Raw genomic sequence first — 18,888 nt, forward strand, 5'->3', positions numbered from 1 at the left:
CAAAAAAATTTGATTATAAATGTATTTGGAGAACAAAGTTGCGTAAAAAAAACAAACCAAAAGCTCAATGTAAAATTGAGGAGAAAAAAAGCTCCTATTGACTTAAATGTTTTTTTGAGGAGAAAAAAATGTTACACAACAAATGAAAAGAGTTGTGCGCAAAAAAAAGTTGCCCCGTAAAAATCACATCTCCATCTCAAAAAAATTTTTTGCAAAAAGGACATATTCGCTCATCACTAGTTGGCACCTCATTTATACTTCTGAAAGAATTGTGACTTGATAGGTATGGGTACTTTATTTCTGAATTACACTTTTACATTGGAAATATTCACCTACCATTTTCAATTTTATTCTTGAACCAACTAATATATATTTCTTTTTAGTTGTAAATTGGTGTGTAGGTACCAATAGCCAATAGGGCCCAAGTCTCATAAGAGCTAAAGGGGTTTCTCCTGCTTGGGTACTATTCTCCTGCCTACCACAAGGTGTGGCTCCTGAGAACATTTGGCAGCAGAAAAGATTCTGAGATCTTTTTTGAACTCTATCATGCTGAGATCTTCAGGTAAAACATAAGGCAGCCTACAGGAGACCTGCTTTTGAAAGGGTAAGGGGTCTGGGGTTTCAGAGACAGTGTATTTAATGGATTTGAAGCTATGGTTCTCACTGCTTCTCACTGTGTGTATAATTAGTGTATTTTGTGTGGTGTTAACAAAAGTGTTCATTTCCCATTTTCCAATCTTCCAGGCATTTCTGGAGTTAATGGACTGTTTATTCCCATCCAAGGATCGTACCGGCATGTGTGGAGTTAATGGAATGCTTATTGCCCTTTTTTCCAAGGATCGTACCGGCATGTGTGGAGTTAATGGAATGCTTGTTGCCCTTTTTCCAAGATCGTACCAGCATGTGTGGAGTTAATGGAATGCTTGTTGCCCTTTTTCCAAGGATCGTACCGGCATGTGTGGAGTTAATGGAATGCTTATTGCCCTTTTTCCAAGGATCGTACCGGCACGTGTGAGTTAATGGAATGCTTATTTGCCCTTTTCCAAGGATCGTACCGGCACGTGTGGGGTAATGGAATGCTTATTGCCCTTTTTCCAAGGATCGTACCAGCATGTGTGGAGTTAATGGAATGCTTGTTGCCCTTTTTCCAAGGATCGTACCGGCACGTGTGGAGTTAATGGAATGCTTGTTGCCCTTTTTCCAAGGATCGTACCGGCATGTGTGGAGTTAATGGAATGCTTATTGCCCTTTTTCCAAGGATCGTACCGGCACGTGTGGAGTTAATGGAATGCTTATTGCCCTTTTCCAAGGATCGTACCGGCACGTGTGGAGTTAATGGAATGCTTATTGCCCTTTTCCAAGGATCGTACCGGCACTGTGTGGAGTTAATGGAATGCTTGTTGCCCTTTTTCCAAGGATCGTACCGGCACGTGTGGGAGTTAATGAATGCTTGTTGCCCTTTTTCCAAGGATCGTACCGGCACGTGTGGAGTTAATGGAATGCTTATTGCCCTTTTCCAAGGATCGTACCGGCACGTGTGGAGTTAATGGAATGCTTATTGCCCTTTTTCCAAGGATCGTACCAGCATGTGTGGAGTTAATGGAATGCTTGTTGCCCTTTTTCCAAGGATCGTACCGGCACGTGTGGAGTTAATGGAATGCTTGTTGCCCTTTTTCCAAGGATCGTACCGGCATGTGTGGAGTTAATGGAATGCTTATTGCCCTTTTCCAAGGATCGTACCGGCACGTGTGGAGTTAATGGAATGCTTATTGCCCTTTTTCCAAGGATCGTACCGCCGTGTGGAGTTAATGGAATGCTGTTGCCCTTTTCCAAGGATCGTACCGGCACGTGTGGAGTTAATGGAATGCTTGTTGCCCTTTTTCCAAGGATCGTACCGGCATGTGTGGAGTTAATGGAATGCTTTTGCCCTTTTTCAAGGATCGTACCGGCACGTGGGAGTTAATGGAATGCTTATTGCCCTTTTTCCAAGGATCGTACCGGCACTGTGTGGAGTTAATGGAATGCTTATTGCCCTTTTCCAGGATCGTACCGGCACGTGTGGAGTTAATGGAATGCTTATGCCCTTTTTCAAGGATCGTACCAGCATGTGTGGAGTTAATGGAATGCTTGTTGCCCTTTTTCCAAGGATCGTACCGGCATGTGTGGAGTTAATGGAATGCTTGTTGCCCTTTTTCCAAGGATCGTACCAGCATGTGTGGAGTTAATGGAATGCTTGTTGCCCTTTTTCCAAGGATCGTACCAGCATGTGTGGAGTTAATGGAATGCTTATTGCCCATTTTCCTAGGATCTTTTCAGCATGTGTGGAGTTAATGGAGCGGTACATCAGGGTAGGGGCCCATTTCTGGCCAGACTATACAGGTGGGGGCACATACCATGAGCAGGAGAGAAAGAAGGATCAGAGAGGAGCTTGCAGGGGGTGAGTATGGAGAGAAATCCCTTTATATAACCCTTAGCAGTGTGTTTGCTCCCTGCTGTCTCTCTTCAGCCCCCTCTGCCTCTGTCCCCTACCAACTCCCTGGTAAGGATGATGGCACACTAGGAGATTAGTCGCCTGCAGTAAATCGCGCTACCGCCGGCGACTGCTCTCCTGAAAATGCTTTCCCATTGGCAATAATGTAAATCACTGGGGGAACGTACGCGCTGCTTCTGGTTTCTCAAGTCGCCCAAAGATTCCCCGCGAGGCAACTTAGGAAAGCGGAAGCGCATTGTAGGTTTCCCCACCGGCGATTTCCATTATTGCCTGTGAGAAGGGAACTAGGGACGTTTTCTTCGCCCGCGGTACTCAGTTTATCTGGGTAAGAAAACGCCCTGTGTGCCGGTGCCCTAACCCATTAATATTTTATCATTTCCTGCTACACATTTACAAAACCTCTTTTGCCTCTGCCCCCAGACATGGCACTATAAACCCCTTGATGCCACCTTCTCTCTAAATCCCCAGTGCCCTCCCTTTAAACTCCCTGTTTCCCTGACGCTATTCTGATAACTCCTTTCCACCTCTCCCACCAAACGTAACCTTCTTTCTCTGTCACGCTTCTTTCCCAGCAAAGTGCCACTGTGCCACCAACTTGCTCTTCTTTCCCTTCACTATATATTCAAGGGCATCAGCCATGAAATGTACATGTGTTTTTACTTTGCTTTCTGTTGGCATAATATATTATTTGGGCATTATACATGATGTTGGCGCTGCATATATACTGGCTATGTGCCCTGTGGCATTATACATGATGTTGGCACTGCATATACACTGTCTGTGTGCCCTGTGGGCATTATACATGATGTTGGCACTGCATATATACTGGCTGGTGCCCTGTGGGCATATACATGATTGGCGCTGCATATATACTGGCTGTGTTCCCTGTGGGCATTATACATGATGTTGGCACTGCATATATACTGGCTGTGTGCCCTGTTGGCATTATAGATGGTGTTGGCACTGCATATATACTGGCTGTGTGCCCTGTGGGCATTATAAGATGGTGTTGGCACTGCATATATACTGGCTGTGTGCCCTGTGGCATTATAGATGGTGTTGGCACTGCATATATACTGGCTGTGTGCCCTGTGGCATTATACATGATGTTGGCGCTGCATATATACTAGCTGTGTGCCCTGTGGGCATTATACATGATGTTGGCACTGCATATATACTAGCTGTGTGCCCTTTTGGCATTATAAATGATGTTGGCCTGCATATATATAGCTGTGTGCCGTGTGGGCATTATGCATGATTGGCGCTGCATATATACTGGCTGTGTGCCCTGTGGGCATTATACATGATGTTGGCACTGCATATATACCGTCTGTGTGCCCTGTGGGCTTTATACATGATGTTGGCACTGCATATATACTGGCTGTGTCCCTGTGGGCTTTATACATGATGTTGGCACTGCATATATACCGTCTGTGTGCCCTGTGAGCATTATACATGATGTTGGCGCTCCATATATACTAGCTGTGTGCCCTGTTGGCATTATACATGATGTTGGCGCTGCATATATACTAGCTGTGTGCCCTGTGGGCATTATGTAATGATGTTGGCGCTGCATATATACTGACTGTGTGCCCTGTGGGCATTATACATGATGTTGGCACTGCATATATACTGGCTATGTGTCCTGTGGGCATTAATACATGATGTGGCACTGCATATATACCGGCTTTGTGCCCTGGGGCATTATAGATGATGTTGGCACTGCATATATACCGGCTGTGTGCCCTGTGGGCATTAATATGATGTTGGTACTGCATATATACTGGCTGTGTGCCCTGTGGGGAATTATACATGATGTTGGCACTACAGATATACTGACTGTGTGCCCTGTGGGCATTATAAATGATGTTGGCACTGCATATATACTGGCTGTGTCCCCTGCGGGCATTATAGATGTATTGGCACTGCATATATACTGGCTGTGTGCCCTGTTTGCATTATACATGATGTTTGCGCTGCATATATACTAGCTGTGTGCCCTGTGGGCATTATGCATGATGTTGGCGCTGCATATATACTGACTGTGTGCCCTGTTGCATTATACATGATGTTGGCATGCATATATACTGGCTATGTGTCTGTGGGCATTATACATGATGTTGGCACTGCATATATACCGGCTTTGGCCCTGCGGGCATTATATAGATGTTGGTACTGCATATATACTGGCTATTTGTTCCTGTGGGCATTATAGATGATGTTGGCACTGCATATATACCGGCTGTGTGCCCTGTGGCATTATATATGATGTTGGACTGCATATATACTGGCTGTGTGCCCTGTGGGAATTATACATGATGTTGGCACTACAGATATACTGGCTGTGTTCCCTGTGGGCATATATATGATGTTGGCACTGCATATATACTGGCTGTGAGCCCTTTGGGCATTATATATGATGTTAGCACTGCATATATACTGGCTGTGTGCCCTGTGGGCATTATACATGATGTTGGCACTGCATATATACTGGCTGTGTCCCCTGCGGGCATTATAGATGGTATTGGCACTGCATATATACTAACTGCGTTCCCTGTGGGCATTATACATGATGTTGGCACTGCATATATACTGGCTGTGTTTCCCTGTGGGCATTATACATGATGTTGGCACAGCATATATACTGGCTGTGTGCCCTGTGGGCATTATACATGATGTTGGCACTGCATATATACTGGCTGTGTCCCTGCGGGCATTATATGTATTGGCACTGCATATATACTACTGCGTTCCCTGTGGGCATTATACATGATGTTGGCACTGCATATATACTGGCTGTGTTCCCTGTGGGCATTATACATGATGTTGGCACTGCATATATACTGGCTGTGTGTTCCCTGTGGGCATTATACATGATGTTGGCACAGCATATATACTGGCTGTGTGCCCTGTGGGCATTATACATGATGTTGGCGCTGCATATATACTGGCTGTGTGCCCTGTGGGCATTATAGATGATGTTGGTGCTTCATATATACTGGCTGTGTTCCCTGTTGGCATTATACATGATGTTGGCGCTGCAATATTACTGGCTGTGTGCCCTGTGGGCATTATACATGATGTTGGCACGGCATATATACTGGCTGTGTGCCCTGTGGGCATTATACATGATGTTGGCGCTGCATATATACTGGCTGTGTGCCCTGTGGGCATTATACATGATGTTGGCACTGCATAAATACTGGCTGTGTGCCCTGTGGGCATTATACATGGTGTTGGCAATGCATATAAACTGGCTATGTGCCCTGTGGGCATTATACATGATGTTGGCACTGCAAATAAACTGGCTATGGGGTTTTGGGCACATAGCCCATTGGGGTGAGAAACAGGGGGCACTGGGAAAGGCATATTAAAGTGGAGCTGGACGCATTATGGCTCACATATTTCTCTTTAGAGCTCACTGACCCATCTGTGCTTCAGCAGCTCCGTATTCTCATTATCTTAGTTGCTATTGCTGAACAGTTAGCATAGTTACAGCACAGCAGAGTGAGGGACTGTTCGGCTATAGAGAATAAGAATAATTATAATACGGAGCTGCTGAAGGGGCTTTAGCCATGCTGTTGCATTGTGGCCTTTGGAGCAAAGCAATATTCTACTTCCTTCCAATCATTACAGTACAGTAGAAACTTACAGTATATAGTAGGTTGGTTGCCCTCTTATCTGTATCTATGGCTCCCTGTATGTTTTATAGCCCCATTAGGTACATATTAACCACATTAGGTACCAATTAAGTCATATGACCTCTTAAGTATAGTAAGACAAGATGATGTCAGGGGTACAGAGGTTAACTGTTGGGATAGTGAGTATAGTAAGGCAAGATGGTATCAGGGGTACAGAGTGTAACTGTGGGATAGTGAGTATAGTAAGGCAAGATGGTATCAGGGGTACAGAGTGTAACTGTGGATAGTGAGTATAGTAAGGCAAGATGGTATCAGGGGTACAGAGTTGTAACTGTGGGATAGTGAGTATAGTAAGGCAAGATGGTCTCAGGGGTACAGAGTGTAACTGTGGGGGCTAAATAAATATATGGCTACACACTAATGCTGGATGCTGGCACAGGTACACGGGGCAGAAAGTGGGGGTAAATAAATATATGGCTACACACTAATGCTGGATGCTGGCACAGGTACACGGGGCAGAAAGTGGGGGCTAAATAAATATATGGCTACACACTAATGCTGGATGCTGACACAGGTACACGGGGCAGAAAGTGGGGGCTAAATAAATATATGGCTACACACTAATGCTGGATGCTGACACAGGTACACGGGGCAGAAAGTGGGGGCTAAATAAATATATGGCTACACACTAATGCTGGATGCTGGCACAGGTACACGGGGCAGAAAGTGGGGGCTAAATAAATATATGGCTACACACTAATGCTAGATGCTGGCACATGTACAGGGGACAGAAAGTGGGGGCTAAATAAATATATGGCTACACACTAATGCTGGATGCTGGCACAGGTACACGGGGCAGAAAGTGGGGGCTAAATAAATATATGGCTACACACTAATGCTAGATGCTGGCACATGTACAGGGACAGAAAGTGGGGCTAAATAAATATATGGCTACACACTAATGCTGGATGCTGGCCACAGGTTACACGGGGCATAAAGTGGGGGCTAAATAAATATATGGCTACACACTAATGCTGGATGCTGGCACAGGTATACGGGGCATAAAGTGGGGGCTAAATAAATATATGGCAACACACTAATGCTGGATGTTGGCACAGGTATACGTAATGGATAGTGGGGGCTAAATAAATATATGGCTACACACTAATGCTGGATGCTGGCACAGGTACACGGGGCAGAAAGTGGGGGCTAAATAAATATATGGCTACACACTAATGCTGGATGCTGGCACAGGTACACGGGGCAGAAAGTGGGGGCTAAATAAATATATGGCTAAACACTAATGCTGGATGTTGGCACAGGTACACGGGGCAGAAAGTGGGGGCTAAATAAATATATGGCTACACACTAATTTTGGATGCTGGCACAGGTACACGGGGCAGAAAGTGGGGGCTAAATAAATATATGGCTACACACTAATGCTGGATGCTGGCAGAGGTACACTGGGTAGAAAGTCGGGGCTAAATAAATATATGGCTACACACTAATTTTGGATGCTGGCACAGGTACACGGGGCAGAAAGTGGGGGCTAAATAAATATATGGCTACACACTAATGCTGGCAGAGGTACACTGGGTAGAAAGTCGGGGCTAAATAAATATATGGCTACACACTAATGCTGGATGCTGGCACAGGTACAGGGGGCATAAAGTGTGGGCTAAATAAATATATTGCTACACTAATGCTGGATGCTGGCACAGGTACACGGGATCGAAAGTGGGGGCTAAATAAATATATGGTTACACACTAATGCTGGATGCTGGTACAGGTACACGGGATCGAAAGTGGGGGCTAAATAAATATATGGCTACACACTAATGCTGGTACAGGTACACGGGGTAGAAAGTGGGGGCTAAATAAATATATGGCTGTATGTGCGAACCCGCACCTGGAAGAGCCAAATTCAAGGGGCTAAAGAGCCGCTTGTGGCTCAAGACCCACAGTTTGCCAACCATTGCCCTAGTTATAAAGTCCTTTTTATATTAGGGTCAGTTTTATCAAGGGCCATTTAGCCATCCAGTATATTTTGGGGGTGTGGGAGGAAAGCAGAGTGCCCTGAGGAAACACACAGAGACAGGTCTGGATTGGGATTCAAAATAGAAACAGCCCCACAGGCCCAATAAATAGTGACAGTCTATGGCATCTTACAGAAGCCCCTCTGGCATTTGCCAGAACCCACAGATTGCCAGTTTAGGAATGAAGAGAGATTATATAACTTCTTGCAGCTATTGCCCAGGTTAAAATCAAACCCCCAGCACTACAAGGCAATATACTAACCGTTGAGCCACTAGTGATCAATATGGTATTGTAGTGGTTTTGTGCATCCTTAGTTTTGTCACTGCACCCCATCTCCTGGAAACTGCAGAGGTCAAAGCAAGTGGCTGCATTTACATGAATATATATATATACACACACATTTACGTAATGCGTACTTTTCTGAATGCTTGGGGTGGAAGGCATTAGGAGCTTTGACCTTGAAGTACCCTTGTCTTGCTTGCCACAAAGTCGCAAGACACATTTATTATTTTCCAAAATCCATAGCTGGTTATTATAATGAATCTATATATTTTTTGTCTTTGCAGTCCACATTCTTGCAACTCAGGCTGTCTCCTGGTCTTCGAAAGGTCCTTTTTGCCTCAGCTCTTGGTTCGGTCGCCCTAGCCCTGGCTGCACACCAGCTAAAACGGCACAAGCACAAGAAGAAGCAGATTACAGCAGGCAATGGAGGCCTAAAGCTCGGCGGGGTGCCTGGCTCTGTTTTGCCCGTTAGGCGTTCTTCCTCAGCTAAAAAAGGTGAGCGATATTGCTGTGTTTGCTGCCTGGGCAAATATAGATTCCTGACAAATCATATGACGCACGGAAATCTGTAGAGATTTGGGAACAAAATCCAGCACCAGGATTATCTGATTGGTGGGGGAGGTATTGATCATGTAAGCCATTTAGGCAAAGGATTATTTCCAAGAAAGAGACATCTGGGAGCAGTTTAATGGGCATACAACGATGCTAATTACAGCTCAGATTGTATATCCCTTAGGTAATATTAGGAAGGCTCAGTGCTTCTCAGATTGTGAGACTTCTTGCTAAATTGGTACGGCTCTACTCTTTCTGTTGCCCACATACATCTAGTAAATGTTTAGAATAGAATGTCATTAAGAACACAAAAAGGTTAAAATGCTAGATGATACCCATGTGTTGGGCACCTTCCATCAGGGCAGTATTTTCTAGGGATGCACCGAATCTAGGATTCAGTATTCAACCAAGATTCTGCCTTTTTCAGCAGGATTTAGATTCAGCCGAATCCACGTTCCTGGCCGGACCAAATGCGAATCCGAAAAATCTTGTGACTTTTTTACATGTAAACACGGAAGCTGAATTTTTTTTGAGATTTAACCCTTCCAAACCCTAATTAGCATATGCTAATTAGGATTGGGTTCGGTATTGGGCCGAATCCTTTACGAAGGGAGAATCCTTGGGAGAAGGGGCTCAGGTTCCTACAGACTACTTGCTGCAAAATGTAGAGCAGAGGGGGAGATCCAACTGACACATGCAATAGTCTGTGTACCCCGATCACCGATGGGGCAGTTGAAAAAGAGTGGTTTTTCTGGAGCAGGTCCAGGGGGGGCCATTTTACAAAACTTTACCCAAAGTGGCTTTTTTTTTTTTTTTTTTAAACTTTGTTTTTATTAGTTGTTTTACAACAAAGTAGGATGCATACAAAATATGTGGAACAACGGGGGTTAAAGAAAGTAGAATAGGGGTTGGATAGAGGGTTAGAGGTAAAGGGGGGTGGTTGGACTCTCGCCTTGCCGTTTTCATCTGGGTGGTCTTTTTTCTTTTCTCTTTTTTTCCTTTTATTTAGTTAGCGTCTGGGATTTTCCCTTGGCATTGTCCGTTTTTAGATATGGTTAGTTGGTCGATTGTTTTGGTTTTCGGTCCAGGGTGTCCATATTTTTTCATATATGTACATTTTGTGGTGGATGAGTGCGGTCAATTTTTCCATTGTAGATGTCCACTAGATTTTAGCATATATACCAGCTGTGTGCCCTGTGGGCTTTATACATGATGTTGGCACTGCATATATACTGTCTGTGTGCCCTGTGGGCATTATACATGATGTTGGCACTGCATATATACCGTCTGTGTGCCCTGTGGGCATTATATATGATGTTGGCACTGCATATATACCGCCTGTGTGCCCTGTGGGCATTATATATGATGTTGGCACTGCATATATACCGCCTGTGTGCCCTATGGGCATTATACATGATGTTGGCACTGCATATATACTAGTTGTGTGCCCTGTGGGCATTATACATGATGTTGACACTACATATATACTGGCTGTGTGCCCTGTGTGCATTATACATGATGTTGGCACTGCATATATACCGCCTGTGTGCCCTGTGGGCATTATATATGATGTTGGCACTGCATATATACCGCCTGTGTGCCCTGTGGGCATTATATATGATGTTGGCACTGCATATATACCGCCTGTGTGCCCTGTGGGCATTATATATGATGTTGGCACTGCATATATACTAGTTGTGTGCCCTGTGGGCATTATACATGATGTTGGCACTACATATATACTGGCTGTGTGCCCTGTGTGCATTATACATGATGTTGGCACTGCATATATACCGCCTGTGTGCCCTGTGGGCATTATATATGATGTTGGCACTGCATATATACTGGTTGTGTGCCCTGTGGGCATTATACATGATGTTGGCACTACATATATACTGGCTGTGTGCCCTGTGGGCATTATACATGATGTTGGCTCTTCATATATTCTGGCTGTGTTCCCTATGGGCATTATATATGATGTTGGCGCTGCATATATACTGTCTGTGTGTCCTGTGGGCATTATACATGATGTTGGCGCTGCATATATACTGGCTATGTGCCCTGTGGGCATTATACATGATGTTAGCACTGCATATATACTAGCTGTGTGCCCTGTGGGCATTATACATGATGTTGTCACTGCATATATACTGGCTTTGTACCCTGTGTGCATTATACATGATGTTTGCGCTGCATATATACCAGCTGTGTGTCCTGTGTGCATTATACATGATGTTGGCACTGCATATATACTGGCTATGTGTCCTGTGGGCATTATAGATGATGTTGGCACTACATATATACCGCCTGTGTGCCCTGTGGGCATTATATATGATGTTGGCACTGCATATATACTGGCTGTGTGCCCTGTGGGCATTATACATGATGTTGGCTCTACATATATACTGGCTGTGTTCCCTGTGGGCATTATAAATGATGTTGGCACTGCATATATACTGGCTGTGTGCCCTGTGGGCATTATACATGATGTTGGCTCTTCATATATACTGGCTGTGTGCCCTGTGGTCATTATACATGATGTTGGCGCTGCATATATACCAGCTGTGTGTCCTGTGGGCATTATACATGATGTTGGCACTGCATATATACTGGCTATGTGTCCTGTGGGCATTATACATGATGTTGGCACTGCATATATACCGGCTTTGTGCCCTGTGGGCATTATAGATGATGTTGGCACTGCATATATACCGGCTGTGTGCCCTATGGGCATTATAGATGATGTTGGCACTGCATTTATACCGGCTGTGTGCCCTGTGGGCATTATATATGATGTTGGCACTGCATATATACCGGCTGTGTGCCCTGTGGGCATTATACATGATGTTGGCACTACAGATATACTGGCTGTGTGCCCTGTGGGCATTATACATGATGTTGGCTCTTCATATATACTGGCTGTGTTCCCTGTGGGCATTATATTTGATGTTGGCACTGCATATATACTGGCTGTGTGCCCTTTGGGCATTATATATGATGTTGGCACTGCATATATACTGGTTGTGTGCCCTGTGGGCATTATACATGATGTTGGCACTGCATATATACTGGCTGTGTGCCCTGTGTGCATTATACATGATGTTGGCACTGCATATATACTGGCTGTGTGCCCTGTGGGCATTATACATGATGTTGCCGCTGCATATATACTGGCTGTGTGCCCTGTGGGCATTATACATGATGTTAGCACTGCATATATACTAGCTGTGTGCCCTGTGGGCATTATACATGATGTTGTCACTGCATATATACTGGCTTTGTGCCCTGTGTGCATTATACATGATGTTGGCGCTGCATATATACCAGCTGTGTGTCCTGTGTGCATTATACATGATGTTGGCACTGCATATATACTGGCTATGTGTCCTGTGGGCATTATAGATGATGTTGGCACTGCATATATACCGCCTGTGTGCCCTGTGGGCATTATATATGATGTTGGCACTGCATATATACTGGCTGTGTGCCCTGTGGGCATTATACATGATGTTGGCACTGCATATATACTGGTTGTGTGCCCTGTGGGCATTATAGATGGTATTGGCACTGCATATATACTAACTGTGTGCCCTGTGGGCATTATATATGATGTTGGCACTGCATATATACTGGCTGTGTGCCCTGTGGGCATTTTAGAGGGTTTTGGCACTGCATATATACTGACTGTGTACCTTGTGGGCATTATACATGATGTTGGCTCTACATATATACTGGCTGTGTGCCCTGTGGGCATTATATATGATGTTGGCACTGCATATATACTGGTTGTGTGCCCTGTGGGCATTATACATGATGTTGGCACTACATATATACTGGCTGTGTGCCCTGTGGGCATTATACATGATGTTGGCACTGCATATATACTGTCTTTGTGCCCTGTGGGCATTATAGATGGTATTGGCACTGCATATATACTAACTGTGTGCCCTGTGGGCATTATAGATGATGTTGGCACTGCATATATACCGGCCTTGTGCCCTGTGGGCATTATAGATGATGTTGGCACTGCATTTATACCGGCCTTGTGCCCTGTGGGCATTATAGATGATGTTGGCACTGCATATATACTGGCTGTGTGCCCTGTGGGCATTATACATGATGTTGGCTCTTCATATATACTGGCTGTGTTCCCTGTGGGCATTATATATGATGTTGGCACTGCATATATACTGGCTGTGTGCCCTTTGGGCATTATATATGATGTTGGCACTGCATATATACTGGCTGTGTGCCCTGTGGGCATTATAGAGGGTGTTGGCACTGCATATATACTGACTGTGTGCCTTGTGGGCATTATACATGATGTTGGCTCTACATGTATACTGGCTGTGTGCCCTGTGGGCATTATATATGATGTTGGCACTGCATATATACTGGTTGTGTGCCCTGTGGGCATTATACATGATGTTGGCACTACATATATACTGGCTGTGTGCCCTCTGGGCATTATACATGATGTTGGCACTGCATATATACTGTCTTTGTGCCCTGTGGGCATTACAGATGGTATTGGCACTGCATATATACTAACTGTGTGCCCTGTGGGCATTATACATGATGTTGGCACTGCATATATACTGGCTATGTTTCCTGTGGGCATTATACATGATGTTGGCACTGCATATATACCGTCTTTGTGCCCTGTGGGCATTATAGATGATGTTGGCACTGCATTTATACCGGCTGTGTGCCCTGTGGGCATTATAGATGATGTTGGCACTGCATATATACTGGCTGTGTGCCCTGTGGGCATTATACATGATGTTGGCACTACAGATATACTGGCTGTGTGCCCTCTGGGCATTATACATGATGTTGGCTCTTCATATATACTGGCTGTGTTCCCTGTGGGCATTATATATGATGTTGGCACTGCATATATACTGGCTGTGTGCCCTTTGGGCATTATATATGATGTTGGCACTGCATATATACTGGCTGTGTGCCCTGTGGGCATTATACATAATGTTGGCACTGCATATATACTGGCTGTGTGCTCTGTGGGCATTATAGATGGTGTTGGCTTTGCATATATACTAACTGTGTGCCCTGTGGGCATTATACATGATGTTGGCTCTTCATATATACTGTCTGCGTTCCCTGTTGTCATTATACATGATGTTGGCACTGCATATATACTGGCTGTGTGCCCTGTGGGCATTATAGATGATGTTGGTGCTTCATATATACTGGCTGTGTGCCCTGTGGGTATTATACATGATGTTGGCGCTGCATTTATACTGGCTGTGTGCCCTGTGGGCTTTATACATGACGTTTGCGCTGCATATATACTGGCTGTGTGCCCTGTGAGCATTATTCATGATGTTGGCACGACATATATACTGGCTGTGTGCCCTGTGGGCATTATACATGATGTTGGCGCTGCATATATACTGGTTGTGTGCCCTGTGGGCATTATACATGATGTTGGCACTGCAGATAAACTGGCTATGGGGTTTTGGGCACATAGCCCATTGGGGTGAGAAACAGGGGGCACTGGGAAAGGCATATTAAAGTGGGAGCGGGACGCATTATGGCTCACATATTTCTCTTTAGAGCTCACTGACCCATCTGTGCTTCAGCAGCTCCGTATTCTCATTATCCTTAGTCGCTATTGCTGAACAGTTAGCATAGTTACCGCACAGCAGAGTGAGGGACTGTTCGGCTATAGAGAATAAGAATAATTATAATACGGAGCTGCTGAAGGGGCTTTAGCCATGCTGTTACATTGTGGCCTTTGGAGCAAAGCAATATTCTACTTCCTTCCAATCATTACAGTACAGTAGATACTTACAGTATATAGTAGGTTTGTTGCCCTCATTTCTGTATCTATGGCTCCCTGTATGTTTTATAGCCGCATTAGGTACATATTAACCACATTAGGTACCAATTAAGTCATATGACCTCTTAAGTATAGTAAGACAAGATGATGTCAGGGTTACAGAGTGTAACTGTGGGATAGTGAGTATAGTAAGGCAAGATGGTATCAGGGGTACAGAGTGTAACTGTGGGATAGTGAGTATAGTAAGGCAAGATGGTATCAGGGGTACAGAGTGTAACTGTGGGATAGTGAGTATAGTAAGGCAAGATGGTATCAGGGGTACAGAGTGTAACTGTGGGATAGTGAGTATAGTAAGGCAAGATGGTATCAGGGGTACAGAGTGTAACTGTGGGATAGTGAGTATAGTAAGGCAAGATGGTATCGGGGGTACAGAGTGTAAGTGTGGGATAGTGAGTATAGTAAGGCAAGATGGTTTCAGGGGTACAGAGTGTAACTGTAGGATAGTGAGTATAGTAAGGCAAGATGGTATCGGGGGTACAGAGTGTAAGTGTGGGATAGTGAGTATAGTAAGGCAAGATGGTATCGGGGGTACAGAGTGTAAGTGTGGGATAGTGAGTATAGTAAGGCAAGATGGTATCGGGGGTACAGAGTGTAAGTGTGGGATAGTGAGTATAGTAAGGCAAGATGGTTTCAGGGGTACAGAGTGTAACTGTAGGATAGTGAGTATAGTAAGGCAAGATGGTATCAGGGGTACAGAGTGTAACTGTGGGATAGTGAGTATAGTAAGGCAAGATGGTATCAGGGGTACAGAGTTTAACTGTGGGATAGTGAGTATAGTTGTAATCCTAAGCACATTAGGCATTAAACTGTTCGGGGTCCTGTGGCGCTGCCATTCATTTTTAGGGAGAAATGATGTAAAATGTAAGCTGTAACGTGATGTTTAGGTGCTGCATCAAAACGCTAATTTACGAAGAGTTTTGCAACTTAGTAGTTTGGAGTAGAGAGACATGGTTACCCCGTTCAGATTCACCCTTATGTGTAGTGTCTAAAAATATTTGGCTTTCTTCGGTAAAGTTGGGGATATTTTTGTCACTTTACTTAAAATGCAGTAAGTGCATTGATTTTGCTGTAGGTTAAGTGACCTATGGGATGAATTGTATGCGCTATTGTGATGGAGTCTCTGTAGGCCGGACCCTTATGTAATGCTGTACATACCGGCACCAAACTGCCCAGTAGCGCCCTGGCATTCATATTTAGGGGATTCACACTGATAAAAGTAATAGTGACACGTTCCTATCAGCTATAAGTATTGGCTCCTGGTTCCAGTGGTACCGTACCCTGTAGGGGCACAGCACTTCCCTTTAGCCCGGCACGTTAGCGGGACTTGCACCTCAGTTTGAGCGCATACCTGCTTTCTCCAGATGGTGGCGCCATTGGGTCGCAGTTGTGTCTCCGGCTCATGTGGAATTGTAGGGGGGTAAAAATGCTGTGTTTGAGCTAAAATACAAAATGGTTACTTAAAATGGCCTAAAATGGCACTTTGTATGCCGCACTTCCGCTTATAAATGACCCCTGCGGCATTCTTGGTTTCGCTTGTAGATTTGTTCCACTGTTATTAAGGGGGAAGTTGACCTTTAAATTAGCATTAAGTGCGATATACACAGTTATATTCCAAAACAGTTTGCAGTTAGTCTTTATTTTCTAGCTTTCCTATTATTTAGCTTTTTGTTCAGCTGAGCGTCTTGGAATTTCAACGGACAGCTAGTTGCTAGGTCCAGTTTTCCCTAGCAACCCAATTTTGGTTTGAAAGAGAGAAAGGAAAATGAATAGGAGAGAAATATTAGTAGTACAGTCAAACCCTGACTTCAGCTCCTGCACAGGGTACAATGGCGCTACCCAAACAAAGCTGTACATGGGGTGGGTACGCAGGTTGGTAACATCTTGCCCTACTGATGCCATCTTGTTCTACTGAACCTATGTTACCTTCCGCTGCTGCTGTGCAGGAACCTTCTGTGCTTGGGGGAACTCGCATGAATGGTCCTGCAGCTCCAGTGGCTTTGGTGCTACAACTCCCAGTACCCTGCATCCACCTTAAGGCAATGTTTTATATACATAGTACATAGTATTAATGGGAAGGAGCACACACAGAGCAAGTGAATGCTGCTTGCTTAGACTTTATTTTAGTGTTGCCAGGATGCTTGAAAAAGGTGCAGGTCTCCCCAAAACACGCCCCAAACTACAATAAAGTATAAGTAGAATGAAGCTGCTAGTTGTGTGCTCCATCTATGCTCGGCCCAGGGCACGGGCACTTGTTTGTCTGCTTGTACTGCCGTATATAAACTGCTCTGCCCGGCTAGTAATGGGAATCCCATAGGTAGCAGCACCGGCGATTTTGTCTGAATATGAGCAGCGTTGGGGTTTAATATCGTTTCCATTGCTGCAAATATCTGGCAGTGGTGCTGATTCCTGGCACGCTATTGGCAAGCAGAGAGCGGATCCCACTCTGGGCTGTTACCCCTCTGTACATTACTGGGGGCTATTCTTCATAACTAAATGATGGGAATAATAGCATGTAACAAACTGGGATACACACGTGTGGCACAGTATTAACCCTTTCTCCTCTGTAGCTTTACTTCTAGCAGTAATTGTGTTACTCTTCTGTAAAACTGAGTTAGTAAGGTAACAGAATTGTGTGTCAGTTTGGGGCAGAGATGGGACAGGGGGGCAACGCTGGCACATTAAAGTGAAAGAGTTGGGTTTGGGTTGTATCGCTGTTCATTGAAGCTATTGCCGGGGGGGGCTGATTCTCAGCCGGTGTATAATAAACGCAGGCCAAGTATCAGCCAATCCGCTGGCATGGGCCTGGGTGCCACACACAGCGGGTAATAAGTCCCATCTGGCAGTAGCTTAAAGCTTTAGGGGGTAAAGGGAAATTTTAATGTTATTTCCTTAGCTGAGGCGGGGCAATGACCAGAGGTTGGACCTTCATGGAGCGACTCGGTCAAAGGTTGAACCTTTTGAGAGGAGCTTGAACTGATCATTCTAACTGGCTGAAAAGCACTGCCCTAAGGTAAGATGGTGGCACAAGAGGAAGTTCTTGTTCTTCTTCCAGTATCTGGGTCCAATGAAAGGCTCAATGGTCAGATCAGCCCTATTTGGCCCAGATTGTCCATTAATAAATCTACTGTAAAGTAGATTTATTTAAAATGGTATAAAGTTCAGTAGCTCAAGAGTTACAACCAGCAGTGCATCTCAGTAGTAATCAGCAGTGCATTTAGTCATGTCAGTAGCTCAGGAGTTACAAATCAGCAGTGTAGAAATTTCTGTCAGTAGCCCAAAAGTTACGCTCTGCAGTGCATTACAATAATTTGCTCAGGAGTTACAATCAGCAGTGCAGCTTTTAATGCCACTTACTCAGGAGTTACAATCAACAGTGCAGGAATTTCTGTCAGTAGCTGAGGAATTACAATCAGCAGTGCAGGTATTTCTTTCAGTTGCTCAGAAGTTACAATCAGCAGTGCAGGTATTGTTGTTAGTAGCTCGTGAGTTAAAATAAGCAGTGCATATGTTACAGTGAGTAGCTCAAGAGTCACAACTAGCAGTGCAGGTATTACTGTCAGTAGCTCTGGAGTTTTTAATCAGCAGTGCAGGTATTCTGTCACTAACTGAGAGGTTAGAATCAGCAGTGCCGGTCTGATAGTAGCTCAGGAGTTACAATAAGCCATGCATGTGTTACAGTCAATAGTTACAAGAGTTACAATCAGTAGTGCATGTATTTCTGTCTTTAGTTCAGGATTTACAATCATCAGTGAAGGTTTAACTGTCCTTAGCTCTATAGCCCTGATACAAAGTGTGTGGGTGATGGGGAGGAGTATTTGGTTGGGGCAGAGGGTAAAGGGTTACTCAGGTGGGATACAAAGTGTGTGAGTGATGGGATGGAGTATTTGGTCGGGGCAGAGGGTAAAGAGTTACTTAAGTGGGATACAAAGTGTGTGGGTGATGGGAAGGAGTATTTGGTTGGGGCAGAGGGTAAAGAGTTGCTCAGGTGGGATACAAAGTGTGTGGGGGGATGGGGAGGAGTA

The 18,888-nt window shown here is 44.7% G+C and overlaps 2 long non-coding RNA genes across 4 annotated transcripts in view; both read left to right on the forward strand.

Moving 5' to 3' along the window:
* LOC101730489 overlaps positions 1–18,888 on the forward strand; it is a 213,866-nt gene that overhangs the window by 46,802 nt on the left and 148,176 nt on the right. The gene's annotated exons all lie outside the window — the stretch shown is intronic.
* Positions 1–18,888, forward strand: part of LOC116406616 — a 78,556-nt gene that overhangs the window by 17,417 nt on the left and 42,251 nt on the right. For all 3 annotated transcript variants that reach the window (XR_004219701.1, XR_004219702.1, XR_004219700.1), the window contains exon 2: positions 8,736–8,946. This is a non-coding gene — a long non-coding RNA (uncharacterized LOC116406616). The remainder of the gene's footprint in view (positions 1–8,735; positions 8,947–18,888) is intronic.

The sequence above is a fragment of the Xenopus tropicalis genome, chromosome 8 (assembly GCF_000004195.4).
Source record: "Xenopus tropicalis strain Nigerian chromosome 8, UCB_Xtro_10.0, whole genome shotgun sequence".
NCBI lineage: Eukaryota > Metazoa > Chordata > Amphibia > Anura > Pipidae > Xenopus > Xenopus tropicalis.